Genomic DNA, 14,123 nt, shown 5'->3' with positions numbered 1-14,123 from the left:
AAAAACAAGATAATTGAAATGAGCCAGGCTGAGAAGAAAAAAGAGAAAAGAATTATAAAAAGCAAAAATAGCCTAAGGGACTTCTGGGAAACCATCAAGCATACTAATATATGCATAATGAGAGTCACAGAAGGAGAAGAAAGAATAAAAAGCAGAAGGAATATTCAAAGAAATAGTAACAGAAAACTTCCCAAATACAGCAAAACATGTGAATATGCACTTAACTATACTCAGAGTGCTGAAAGAAAACAACTGCCAACCAAAAATTTTATATCCAGCAACACTTTCTTTCAAAAATGAAAGTGAGAGTTTTCTGTTTTGAGGCTCTAATATGATGGCATAGAGAGAAGTGGAAGCTAGTTAGTCCCCCTGGAACAACTAATAAGCAACCAGAAATAACTAGTAAATAATCTGAAATAACTGTGGTGGGACAAACATGACCATCCACTCATCATACACCAACCTGAATTGGGAGGAATGCCCAAGATCACAGCATAAAATCTGTGAGTGAAAACTGCAGATCCAAGCCAGGAGCCCCCTCCTCGCCATGGCCCAAACTGCAAAGCCTCATGGTGCTAGAGAGCAGCACTCTCCCCACAAGCAAATATAGCTCAGCTGAGCTCCAACTGGGGTTTTAATTAACAAACATGGACTGCTCAAAACAAGCTATGAATCCCCAAAAAGCAGGCAGAGGCTTTGGGTGATGACTGACCTTGGAGAGCCGAAAGGTGGCCACTGACTGGCCCTGAAGGAGGCTTTCTGTCCCTGTTTTGGCTCAGTGGAGAAAGCCTCAGCCATTTTCAGTTCCCAGTGCTCTGACCCAGACAAGGGTGGAGATAGCACAGGCAGAGAGAGGCTACTGAAATGCTAATAACCTCTCCTTAGGGGGTCTGTCTTCCCTAAGAGGAAAGAGATGGGGCCCAGCTCTACTACCCACTTTCCATTCAGAACCAGACCCCAGAGTCTGGGCGAAAATAGCCATGGACCACATCTCCTTACATCAGTCTGGAGTTACAGGCTAACAGGTCCCACCTGCTGGGCGGAAAAGCAGAGTTACCTGAGGCATCACAGGGTTTTCTAAGACCTTCAGGGAAAACAGATACTGAATATTTCTTCCTCCTGGGACTGGAGTCCATTTTGGTCTGGGAAAACCTGATTGAGGTAACCAAGGAAACCAGGCCTAGACAACAGAAAACTACAACTTACACTTAAGAAAAATGAAGTTATGGCCCAGTCAGAGTAACAAAGTAACACTTCAACTGAGATACAGGAATTTAAACAACTAATACTAAATCAATTCAAAAAGTTAGGGAGGATATGGCAAAAGAGATGAACCATATAATGAAAACACAGTGTACATAAGGTAGAAATTGAGAGTTCAAAAAAACAACTGGCAGAATCTATGAAAATGAAAGGCACAACACAATAGTGAAAGACACAATGGAAACATAGAAACAGCAGATCTCAAGAGGCAGAAGAAAACACTCAGGAACTGGAGAACAAGGCATCTGAAAGTGTACACACAAAAGAACAGATAGAGACAAGAACGGAAAAATATGAGCAATGTCTCCAGGAACTTAAGGATGAAACAAAAAGCAGGAATGTACGTGTCATTGGTGTCCCAGAAGGAGAATTGAAGGAAAAAGGGGCAGAAGCAATAATAGAGGAAATAATCAATGAAAATTTTCCATCTCTTATGAAAGACATAAAATTACGGATCTAAGAAGTGCAGCGTACCCAAAACAGAATAGATCTGAATAGGCCTACCTCAAGGCACTGAATAATCAGATTATCAAATGTGAAAGACAAAGAGAGAATCCTGAAAGCAGCAAGAGAAAAGCGGTCCATCACATACAAAGGAAGCTTGATAAGACTATGTGTGGATTTCTCAACGGAAACCATGGAGGCAAGAAGGAGGGGGGATATCTTTAAGATACTGAAAGAGAAAAACCACCAACTAAGAATCCTATATCCAGCAAAACTGTCCTTCAAATATGAGGGAGAGCTTAAAATATTCTCTGACAAACAGACAATGACAGAGTTTGTGAACAAGATACCTGCTCTACAGGAAACACTAAAGGAAGCACTGCAGACAGGAAGGAAAAGACAGGAGTGAGCGGTTTGGAAAATAATTTTGGGAGATGGTAGCACAGCAATGTAAGTACACTGAACAAAGATGACTGTGAGTATGGTTGAAAGAGGAAGGTTAGGACCATGTGGGACACCAGAACAAAAGACAAAAGATAAAGACTGGGACTCTATAACTCAGGGAAACCTAGGGTGCTCAATGATTGTAATAAAAGGTAGAAATATATTTTTACATGAGGTAGAACAAATGAATGTCAATATTACAAGGTGTTAAAAATGTGGTGGGATTGGGGGGAAAATACAAACAATGCAAGCTAGAGACTATAAAAAAATTCTTCTTTTCAGGCTGCTGAAATCCTCAGTTCCCTAAGATTTCCAACTGATTGGATAAAAGGACTCCCTCAATGCTGAGGGAAATCTCCTTCATTGATTGTAGATGCAATAAGCCATAGGTACAATCAACTAACTAATGATATAAATCCATCTATTAATAATACCTCCACAATAACAATCAGGCCAGTGCTTGCTTAACCAAACAACTGGACACCATAACCTATCCAATTGACTCATGACTCCAAGATAGTCCACCCCTTGTCAACTTGGCACCCACATACAACTCCTGAAACCATACTTAATCTCCAAATAAGACAATAATACAGTCATCCTTTTACCTAATATAATAAAACTGTACTGCATACAGCTAAAAATGCACTAACCCTTTCCCCAGAAGAACATGGAAGTCCTTGGGTGTTCTTCATGCTTATCCTTGATATCCTGTAACTTAAATGTTATGATGTAAAGTTAATACAACTTATGTTATATGATAAAGAGATAAGGTATGGAAGAAAACAATGATATTTGCTTTATGTATATATACAAACATATTCATAACAAAACAAAGAAGAAATATTCATAAGCATTACAGCCCTCATTTCTGCAACTGCCCACAAGGTCATAACTACCACTCTGTATTCCCTTTACTCTCAGTAAGCACCTCAGCTAGTCATAATTGTTTGTTTGTTTTTTTTGTTTGTTTGTTTTTTACCTAGTGGGGTCACCTAAATCTTCATTCCAGAAGGGTCTGAGCCATTAGTAGTCCTGCCCGGATTGGGTTATTCATATTGTTTCACTGACTTTAATCACTGGGCATGGTAGTACTAAGAGATGCCCTAAGGGATCTCCCATATTCTAGGTATATTCATCTTTGCCTCCATTGTGTAGCAGGAATCCTATTTCCTCTTGCTGAGTGGGATCAATCACCCCAGCCAGTTGAGTATTTCTGTTTTTGCCTGTTGACTCAGAGGGCACGAGGAGCCCAAAGTGGCTGGGTGGCAATCTTAACTTCTGGTTCCATGGAAGCATTGCTGGGTCTCCTGGTGGAAGCACTTCTCCCTTTGGAACTAAGACCTTTAGATTGGCAGAGTGTAAGTTCACAGAAACAGGATGTAATTTTTTTTTTCTAGTGGGTTACTAGGTTGATAGTGAATAGTGCCACTCCCATTTCTACCCCTTGATTACTGTACCTATAAATCCTGGTACCACAGATTGGACACTGATTTAGAGCACCCACAGCCTTCTGAAGAACATTACCCCAGCCTTTAAAGATATTGGCATCCATTTGACACCATAATTGAGTCTTCAAAAAGCCTCTCCACCTTTCTGTCAATCCAGCTGCTTCCAGATGATGGGAAACATAGTAGCACCAGTGGTTTCCATGGACATATGCATATTCCCACACTTCATTTGCTGTGAAATGCGTTGCTTGATCAAAAGGATTGCTGTGTGGAATACCATGACAGTGGATATGGCATTCTGTAAGTCCATGGATGGTAGTTTTAGCTGAAGCATTGTGTACAAGTAAAGCAAGTCTGTATGCAGAGTATGTGTCTATTTCAGTAAAAGGCAAATACTGCCCTTACTTTCTATCTGTTGTCACATTCATTATATTTCAATACTGTGGTATCTCTTGAACAAACAGGTAACTTTTTTATGCAATAAAAATAGCTCTGAAATTTTTGCAAACACCATTATTTTTGTTTTAGCTTTTAAATCAATATTATGGAGGAGTAAAGCTAAATGTATGCATTTTAAATGTAGAGCTTGATGAGTTTTGGCAAATGTATGCACCTGCATAATCATCACAACAATCAAGATATAAAACATTTTCATCACCCCCAAAAGTTTTAAAATTACAATCAGATGCCAAGAAGTTCACAATTTAAGATCATCCTACTGGGGAATATTAAGAAAGCAAAGAGTACACATGATTCCAAGAGAGTAGTATAGAATTTTGAGTCAGCTGTGGGAGTTAATTAACTACTTACAAGTTGTGGGGCATTGGTCAAGTCCTTTAACCCTTCTGAGCCTAATATTAGTACCTGGTAAATATTAAAGCCTTAATAAATGCTAGTTATTATTATTCATTAATGCAATGCAGCAAATTTTCACATGATCTTTATTCTCATTGATATTTTTATATAGTAGGATTATTTAAGCAAAGCTGACCTGTAATTTTAAAGGTTCTGCATTCAAGCAAAGCACATGTTATGGTTTTTACATTGTTCCTCTCTTATTTATCTTTATGTGATCGATTGAGATTGTACATATGAAGTAACTGTGGAGTCTTATATTGTCGTCAATATCCAGTGTGGAGTGGTGTTCTAGTTTGTTAATGCTGCCATAATGCAAAACACCGGAGATGGACTGGCTTTTATAAAAGGGGGTTTATTTGGTTACACAGTTACAGTCTTAAGGCCATAAAGTGTGCAAGGTAACACATCAGCAGTTGGGATCCTGGAGGATGACCAATAGTGTCTGGAAAACCTCTGTTAGCTGGGAAGGCATGTGGCTGGTGTCTGCTCCAAGTTCTGGTTTCAAAATGGCTTTCTCCCAGGATGTTCCTCACTAGGCTGCAGTTCCTCAAAAATGTCACTCTTAGTTGCTCCTGGGGTGTTTGTCCTCTCTTAGCTTCTCTGGAGCAAAAGTCTACTTTCAAAGGCCATCTCCAAAGTGTCTCTGTAAGCTGAAGCTCCTCTCTCAGTTCCAGTGCATTCTTCAAAGTGTCCCTCTTGGCTGTAGCTCCTCTTCAAAATGTCACTCACAGCTGCACTGAGTTCCCTCTGCCCCTCAGCTCATTTATATGGCTCCACTGATCAAGGCCCACCCTGAATGGGTGGGGCCACACCTCCATGGAAATTATCTCATCAGAGTTATCACCTACAGTTGGGTGGGGCACATCTCCATGGAAAAACTCAAAGAATTACAATCTAATTAACACTGATAGGTCTGCCCACACAAGATTACATGAAAGATAATGGCATTTGGGGGGACATAATACATTCAAACTGGCACTAGTGGTATATCTTATACTATAAACATGTACAGTACCAGGATAAATGCATTCAACTTTAGCTGTATTTGAAAGGTGAAAATAAAAGATAGTACAGAATAAATTTAAAAACACAGTTGTAGTGCACAAATATGTCACAATAATATGCTTTAACAAAATAAAATGCATGTTTTTGAACATATATATATATATATATATATATAAAGGCAAGATTAAGACATACCCAGATAAAGCAAAGCTGAGGGAGTTAATCACCACTAGACCAGTCCTACAAGCAATGCTAAAAGGAGTTCTTCAGACCAAAAGGAAAGGACACTAGACAGTAGTTCAAAGGGGTACAAAGAAATAAAGGCTTTTGGTAAAGTTAACTATTTGGGTAATGATAAATGTCAGTATTACTGTATTGTATTTTTTGGTATATAACTCCACTTCTTATTTCCTACAGGTGCTAAAATGCAAATACATAAAAAGGAATGATAGATCTATGGTTTTGGACATACAATGTACAAAGATATAATTGGTAACCAATACAGAAAAAGGTTGGGTGATGGAAGAGTATAGGAAAAGTGTTATGTATATGCTATTGAAGTCAAGTTGTTATGAAATCAAATATAATTGTTAAATATTTAGGATGTTAAATTTTAATCCCATGGTAACCATAAGGAAAATACATGAAAAATATATTTAAATACAAGAGAAGGTACTCAATATGGTACAACAAAAAATTAAATAAATATAAAATTAGGCATAAACAGAAGAATTGAGGGACAAAAAAGATATAAGACTTACTATGACTGAATAGCAAAATGGCAGAAGAAAGTCCTGAATTATCAGTAGTGACTTTAAATGTAAATGGATTAAACTCTCCAGTCAAAAGGCAGAGATTCTTAGAATGGATATAAAAAGCATGACCCAACTATATGCTGTCTGCAATTGAGCCACCTTAAATTCAAATACATAAGTAGGTTGAAAATGAAAGGACAGAAAAAAATATACCATGCAAATAATAACTAAAAGAAAGCTGGGGTAGCTATACTAACGATTGACAAAAATAGACTTTAAGTCAAAATCAATTATGAGGGACAAAGATGGTCATTATATACTGATAAAAGGGTCAATTCAATGAGTGGATGTAACAATTATAGGTAAATATGCACATAATAGGAAAACCCTAAAATATATGAAGTAAATATTGACAGATTTGAAAGGAGAAATTGAGTTTTAAATTCATAGTAGAAGACTTTAATACACCACTTTCAATAATGGATAGAACATCTAGATACAAGATTAACAAGGAAATGGAAGATTTGAACAATACTTTAGGCCAACTAGACCTAGCAGACATATATAGGACACGTCACCCAACATAAACCAAATAAACATTCTTCTCAAATACACATGGATCATTCTCCAGGACAGATCATATGTTAGGTCACAAAACAAGTCTCAGTAAATTCAAAAATATTGAAATCATTACATGTATCTTCTCTGAACCCAGTGGAATGAAGCTAGAAATCAGTAACAGAGGGCAAAATGGAAAATCCACAAATATGTGGAAATTAACATACTCTTATGCAACCAATGGGTTAAAGAGGAAATCACAAGGGGAATTAGCAACTATCTTGAGGTGAATGAAATTGAAAGTATAACATACCAAAACTAATGGGATATAGCAAAGGCAGTGCTGAGAGGGAAATTTATGTATCTAAATGCTTACATTAAAAAAGAAGAAAGATTTCAAATCAGAGACCTAACCTCAAAACTGGAAGAACTAGAAAAAGAAGAGCAAACTAAACCCAAAGTGAGTAGAGGGAAGGATATAACAATGATTAGAGCAGAGATAAATGAATTAGAGAATAAAAAAACAATAGAGAGAACCAACAAAACCAAAACTTGGTTCTTTGAAAAAATCAATCAAACTGACAAACTTTACTTAGACTGATGAAGGAGAAAAGGGAGAGGACATAAATAACCAAAATTGGAAATGAAAAGGGGGTCATTATTACCAACCCCACTGAAATAAAAAGGACTACAAGAGGATATTATAAACAACTGTAGGCCAACAAATTAGATAAACTAGATGAAATAGACAAATTCTTAGAAACACACAAACTACCTACACTGACTCAAGAAGAAATAGAATATCTCAACAAACCAGTAACTGGTGAAGAGATTGAATCAGCAATCAAAAACCTCCAAACAAAGAAAAAACCAGGACCAGATGACTTCACAGGGGAATTTTACCATACATTCTAAGGAGAATTAACATCCAGTAGTGCTCAAATCTTCAAAAAATTGAATTGGAAGGAACACTCCCTAACTCATTCAACAAGGCCAACATCACTCTCAGACCAAAGCCAAATAAAGAAAAGAAAATTACAGATTAATATCTCTTATGAATACATATGCAAAAATCCTTAACATAATATTAGTGTACTGAATCCAACAGCATATTAAAAGAATTATACACCACAATCAAGTGGAATTTATCCCGGGTATGCAAGTGTAGCTCAACATAAAAAAATCAATTAATGTAATACATCACATTAACAAAATAAAGGGAAAAAAACACATAATAATCTCACTTGATGGAAAAAAAAAGGCATTTGACAAAATCCAGCAACCCTTCTTGATAAAAACACTCAGAAAACTAGGAATGGAAGGAAACTTCCTCAACATGATAAGGGGCATATATGAAAAACCCACAGCTAAAATCCTACTTAATGGTGAAGGACTGAAAGCTTTTCCTCTAAGATCAGGAACAAGACAAGGAGACCCACTGTTACCACTGCTATTCAACATTGTCCTGGTAATGCTAGCCAGAGCAATTAGGGAAGAAAAAGAAAGAAAAGGCAACCAAATTAGAAAGAAAGAAGTAAAACTTTCCCTATTTGCAGAAGACATGATCATTTATACAAAAAATCCTGAAATATCCACAACAAAGCTCCTAGAACTAATAAATGAACTCAGCAAAGGAGGCAGGGTACTAGATCAATACCGCAAAATCAGTAGTTTTTTATGTACTAACAATAAACAATCAGAAGAAGAAATCAAGAAAAAAATCCATTTACAACAGCAACTAAGAGAATCAAATATCTAGCAATAAATTTAAACAAGGATGTAAAGGACTTGTACACAAAAATCTACAAGACATAGCTAAAAGAAATCAAAGAAAATTTAAATAAATGGAAGGATATTCCATGTTCATGAATTGGAAGATGAGATATTGTCACAATGTCAGTTCTACTCAAAGTGATTTACAGATTCAACGCAAACCCAGTCAAACTTCCATTTCTTTGCAGAAATAGAAAAGCCAATCATCAAATTTATCTGGAAGGGTAAGGGGCCCTGAAAAGCTAGGCATCTTGAAAAAGAAGAACCAAGTTGGAGGACTCGCACTTCCTGATCTTAAAACTTATTACAAAGCTCCAGTAATCAAAACAGCATGGTACTGGCATAAAGACACACAAATAGACCAGTGAAATTTAATTGAGAGCTCAGAAATCAACCCTCACATTCATGGTCAACTGATTTTTTTACATCAGCCAAAGACCAGTCAACTGGGAAAAAATAGTCCCTTCAACAACTGGAGCTGGGAAAACTGGATCACCATTTGCAAAAGAACAAAGGTGGACCGGTGCTTTGTACCTTATACAAAAATCAACTCAAAATGGATCAATAGCTAATTTTCATCAAGCCTTTCCTGAGGGCCAGGCAGAATAATATAGATTTCACATGCATCATCTTATTTCATCCTTACTACAACCTTATGAGAAAGGTAAAACCGCAATTCCCATTTTATAAGAAACAAAGAGTCAGAGAAGTTAAAACTAAACCCAAAACACATTAACTGTCAATAGGATTTCACTGACAATTTATATAATTTTTAATTAACAGCAGGAAAATGTTCAAAAATATTTGCATTAACAGAAAAATATCATTTGCGTTTATGTTAGACAAAGCCTGTTGCTTTATGGCACCATATGTTCTCACTACATTTTTTGTGTCAAGTCCTTTGTATCATTAATCTTAAGTTAATTTGATTACACATCATTTCCCATGATGATTACGTGTCAGGAGTTGATTACTTTTTCAGATCCAATGTGATTTGGACACTTCAATTTTCTTATCAAAAATTTTAAGTATGTATTTCTTAAAAATCAAAATATTCTATATATTATAATGGAAAATAGTAATGATTTCCTCTGTATTTGCTCCATTATTCCTAGATAACATGTTGTTATTGCTACAACTTGATTTATTTTCATTTCTGGCATCCTGACTTTGCAGAGTGGAAGACAGGATTTAGCTCTCTTACACTTATCCCACATCCTGTGCATGTGCACACATACCCTCAGACATGTATGGCCCCTTCACCCATCCTCCCAATACAGTTACAGGACAATTTCTTATTAAAAGATTATTAAATGCTTACATTTTTATGACTATGGGAATATTATTCACAGCTGATGTATATAGTGTACTAGGGTTATATTTCTTAGCTTCTACAACTTTTTGTTTTCTCTGGAGTCAATAAATCACATGTTTTTAAAAATCTTAGTTTTCAGTAACTTATCCTTCTCTCAAACTCTAATAGAGTAGTAATTTTTCTCTTAAATGGATCAAACACAACAGTTGACCAATCTGTTCCAATTTTTTTTTTTTTTTTTTTTAAGGGGGACATCTCTTCTGAACTCTCTGGACTTTTTGCTCCAATCTGAGTTAATTACCACACAGGTGTCATCTTGAGAATTCTACTGGGTCAAAGATTAGTCAAACCTCTATATTTTAAAATTATATTTGTCTACATTAAGTGTAGATTTCTGAGAGAGATGTTAAAACAACACAATCTGATAAAATATTTGTTAATTTCTTGTGAACAGAGAAATACATTACACTCATGGTTAAGTCCAAATAATTCTTTGCTCACAAGCATTTGATATTCCATATCTTCATACTTAATGTTCATTTTGTTTTGATGCTGCATTTCCTTGAATAATTCTTTCATAGAGAGTCTTTGTATAATACAAAAGTCTTTATCTTGTCCAAACATGTTAATTTTTGTTTTCTTGGTTATACAATTCTTACTTCAAAATGATTTTCCTTCACACTGTTTTATGTATTCTAATTTTTTAAAAGTATTATGAACAAACTCGATCCAAATATAAATTTTATCGTATAACAAAAAATCCTCTACGTTATAAAAAAGGATCAGTAGACTTCCTTTAAATAGTCAATACATTTAAATTTGTTTACACAGATTATTAATTATATAACAGGAAGGTTAAACTGAAACTACTGGGTTAGGGGTCCTTGTCAATCCAAGATTGATTAAATAAATGTTATGAAATTACAATCTCAATCAATTTGAGGATGAAACTGAGAATTCAATTTACAAAAGTTGAATTAATCTAGAATTTTAAGAATCTTGCTCATTATATAAAATAAAATTGCTATTCAAAATTTGGTCATTCTTTCATTTACTTTACCCACATCAGCTTTAACTGTTTCATTTTAAATGACATTTTAAAAAATTAAAATGTCTTTGTAAGCCATCCAAACACTACTTTATAAAAATAATTGACAAAGTATGAAGTGAAAATAGAGAAGGTAGAGGAGATCAATCCATGTTAATAACTTCAGGGAATATTCAAAATATTCTCAAGAATCAGTCTTGCTGAAGATTGGAAATAGCAATGAGGGGAAGAAGAGGGGGGCAAATATTTATTGAGCACTTACTTTACGCCTCATACTGTGTTGATACTTTATACGAATGATCTCACTAGACCCTGAACTCTTGCAAAAACTTACGAAGCAGGTATCCTTCCTTATCCCCATTTTATAGACGAGAAAACAGTAATTTTTCTATCCTACTCTAGGTTAGGATTCAAATCAGTTCTTTCTATAGAGTCTATTATTCTTTTTACTAAATCCAACTTCTCTTTAAATCAGATACTCAAACACCCTTCATTTACTGAAGATTCTTTAACACTCCTCACTCTCATGAAGAAAAATTTTTATTATTAGAAAGTTAGGCACTCTATTTATTTCACTATACTTATTTCAAAGGAGATTTCAAGGAAACGCATACAAAAAAGCAGATGGGTACCTACTCTACTGAGTCAGAAACAAGGAGAAGGGGGTGGGGGAAATATTTTCACTAAAATATCTTTGGTTTTGCCACTTTTAATTAAAAAAAAAAAACCTTAAGGAAGGGTTAAAAAGGAAACCTTGGACTCATATTAGTAAGTACAAATGTTTATAATCATTTATATCTATTTTTTGTAATAACAAAAAAAAAATCTGTGAAAGGCACAACTATCAAAAATTTAGATAGGATTTGGGTAAGTAGTATACATGGACAGGGGATTCCTCTTGAAAGTGTAGGGGGATTTTTCCCATATTCACATTGCAGGTTAGGAAGACCCAACAGAACAAAGGCATCCTACCTGCTGAAAATTTTCAAAACCACATGAAACAGAAAATGAATTTTCAACCTTGTTTATGAAAACTATATGATTGTTGGGTTTCAATTTTGTTTTGTTTTGATCTTTTCTTATGTGAATTAGAAGTTATTTAGATCATTCTGCAGGGAGTGAAGACCAGGCAGTTACATTCCTGGAAAGTTCTTTCTTGTCCTCAAGGAAGGGGGAACTAGTTTTAATGTTGTAAGATTTGGTTGTTCAAGGCTCTATTTCAGAGTGTCTTTCAAACTGTCCATCAACGACTACCGTGAAAGGAAGAGAAAGAACTTTTGGATGAAAGGATAAAAAAGGAATACAATCCGGGGCCAGTAGAAACTAAAAAAGGAAAGGAGAAAGAGAAGCCATTCCAAAGACCCCTAAACAGGAGAATGGTCTGTGGGTGGGCCACTGCCAAGCAGCTGCCAGCAAAAGGCTAAAGAAGGATCCCAGAGTGGCACAGTTCAGAAAAGAATTCCTTTAGATCAGAATCTTGTCTTCAAACTGTTCCATTTCCATGTCCAATGCTCCAAGCTTGAACTTGCCAACTGACCCCTAGTTACCCTGTGAGGGAGAACAGTGGTTCACCTGTACCACAGTCTTTGCTCTGCCCCATTTGCCTACCCCATGAGGACATCTCCTGACAGTACCCCACAGGACATGATGAATACTCAAAAGGGAAGTGGAGGGAAATCCTTAGGCTGAGAGATTAGAAATGGACATACTTATTAAGCTAGTTTTCTTTTATTAAAAATAGTCAATAGAAGTATTCAACTAGATCAATGGATCAGTTAAAGGGCCCAGAGATGGACTCAAGCATGTATGGGAACTTGTTATTTTAAGGAAGTTACTTTACAAATCTTTGAGTGAAAGAATAGATCATTCAATAAACATAATGGATAACTGCCTGTCCATAGGGAAAAAAGTTAAAATAGATTCCTTACCCCAACCCATATGCAAAATATTTCCAGATGTATTAAAGACCTAAAGGGGAAAAACGGCTCTAACTATTCAAGTTACTTCAAGGTAAGTAAGGCTTTCTTAAATAAGATCAATGAAACCATAAAATTTGAAAATTAAAACTTCTATTCAACAAAAATTTTTTAAAGTTATTGTATCCATGACAAACTAGAAGATACTTCCTTTAAATAAAACGATTAATTCTTGGAAATAGAGTATACAGAGACTTCTACATATCAGTAAGGGAAAAAACAGTAGAAGAATGGCAAAGGGAATGGAGTGGCAGTTCACAGAAGACTAAATTCGACTGGCCAAATAAGAAACCCCCTATAATGCAACACCATTTTTCATCTAGGTTTCATAAATTTAAATGTTAAACAATATCAAATGTTGGTAAGATGGTAGGAACTTCATCCACCTCTGGTGGGAGTGTAAATTGGTAGGACCAACACATAAAGTAATACCTACTAAAATTTGGAAATGCACATCCCTACAATGGGCCATTCTATTTCAGGATATGTGTTCTATAGAAACTTTCATACATGTGCAAAAGAAGACAGGTGCATGTATCATTGATTACAATATCAGACATTTGAAAATAATCCAAAAATCCATAAAAGGGAAACATTAATATGATGGAATTTTATACTACAATGAAAAAGAATGAACTATCAAAATGAGTAAGCCTCCAAAATAATAGCGAGTTGTAAAAGCAAGAAGCAAAAAATAGAGTATATTACATATGTAATATTAAAAAGACACCAAATAATCTTATGTGTTATTTATGGATGTGAACATATAAATGTATGTTAAAATATGAAATATGAATTTGAAGCAAAGATTCAAACAAATTCTAGTAGTTGCCCCTGGCGAGTAAGACAAGAATTGTACAGAGGGGAGGAGTTATGGGGGCTTTAACTCTATGTGTAATAGTTATTTATTTTTTTAAAATGTGGAATATAAGTGTTTATCACATTATTCTTTGTATTTTTCTATATTTTAACATTTATTCCCCAAAAGTCTGATATACTACTTTTGACTTCCAAATGTGCTGATGTAGAAGGGGCCAGAAGAAGCATGCGATATAAAGATACTCTGCCACTAAAACTATTTTATAGCAAATTTTTTTTTAAAGTTTATTTTTGAGAACAGCTTTACTCTTGCCATTCTATGTGAATAGGATAATAAAGTCAAAGAGACTTTGTTTTGCAAGAGGACATTAAAGATCATTATTGAATAACCCCTTCATTTTACAGATGAGAAGA

This window comes from Choloepus didactylus, chromosome 22 (assembly GCF_015220235.1).
Source record: "Choloepus didactylus isolate mChoDid1 chromosome 22, mChoDid1.pri, whole genome shotgun sequence".
NCBI classification, from domain to species: Eukaryota; Metazoa; Chordata; class Mammalia; order Pilosa; family Megalonychidae; genus Choloepus; species Choloepus didactylus.
Note: the sequence above shows the minus strand (reverse complement) of the source record.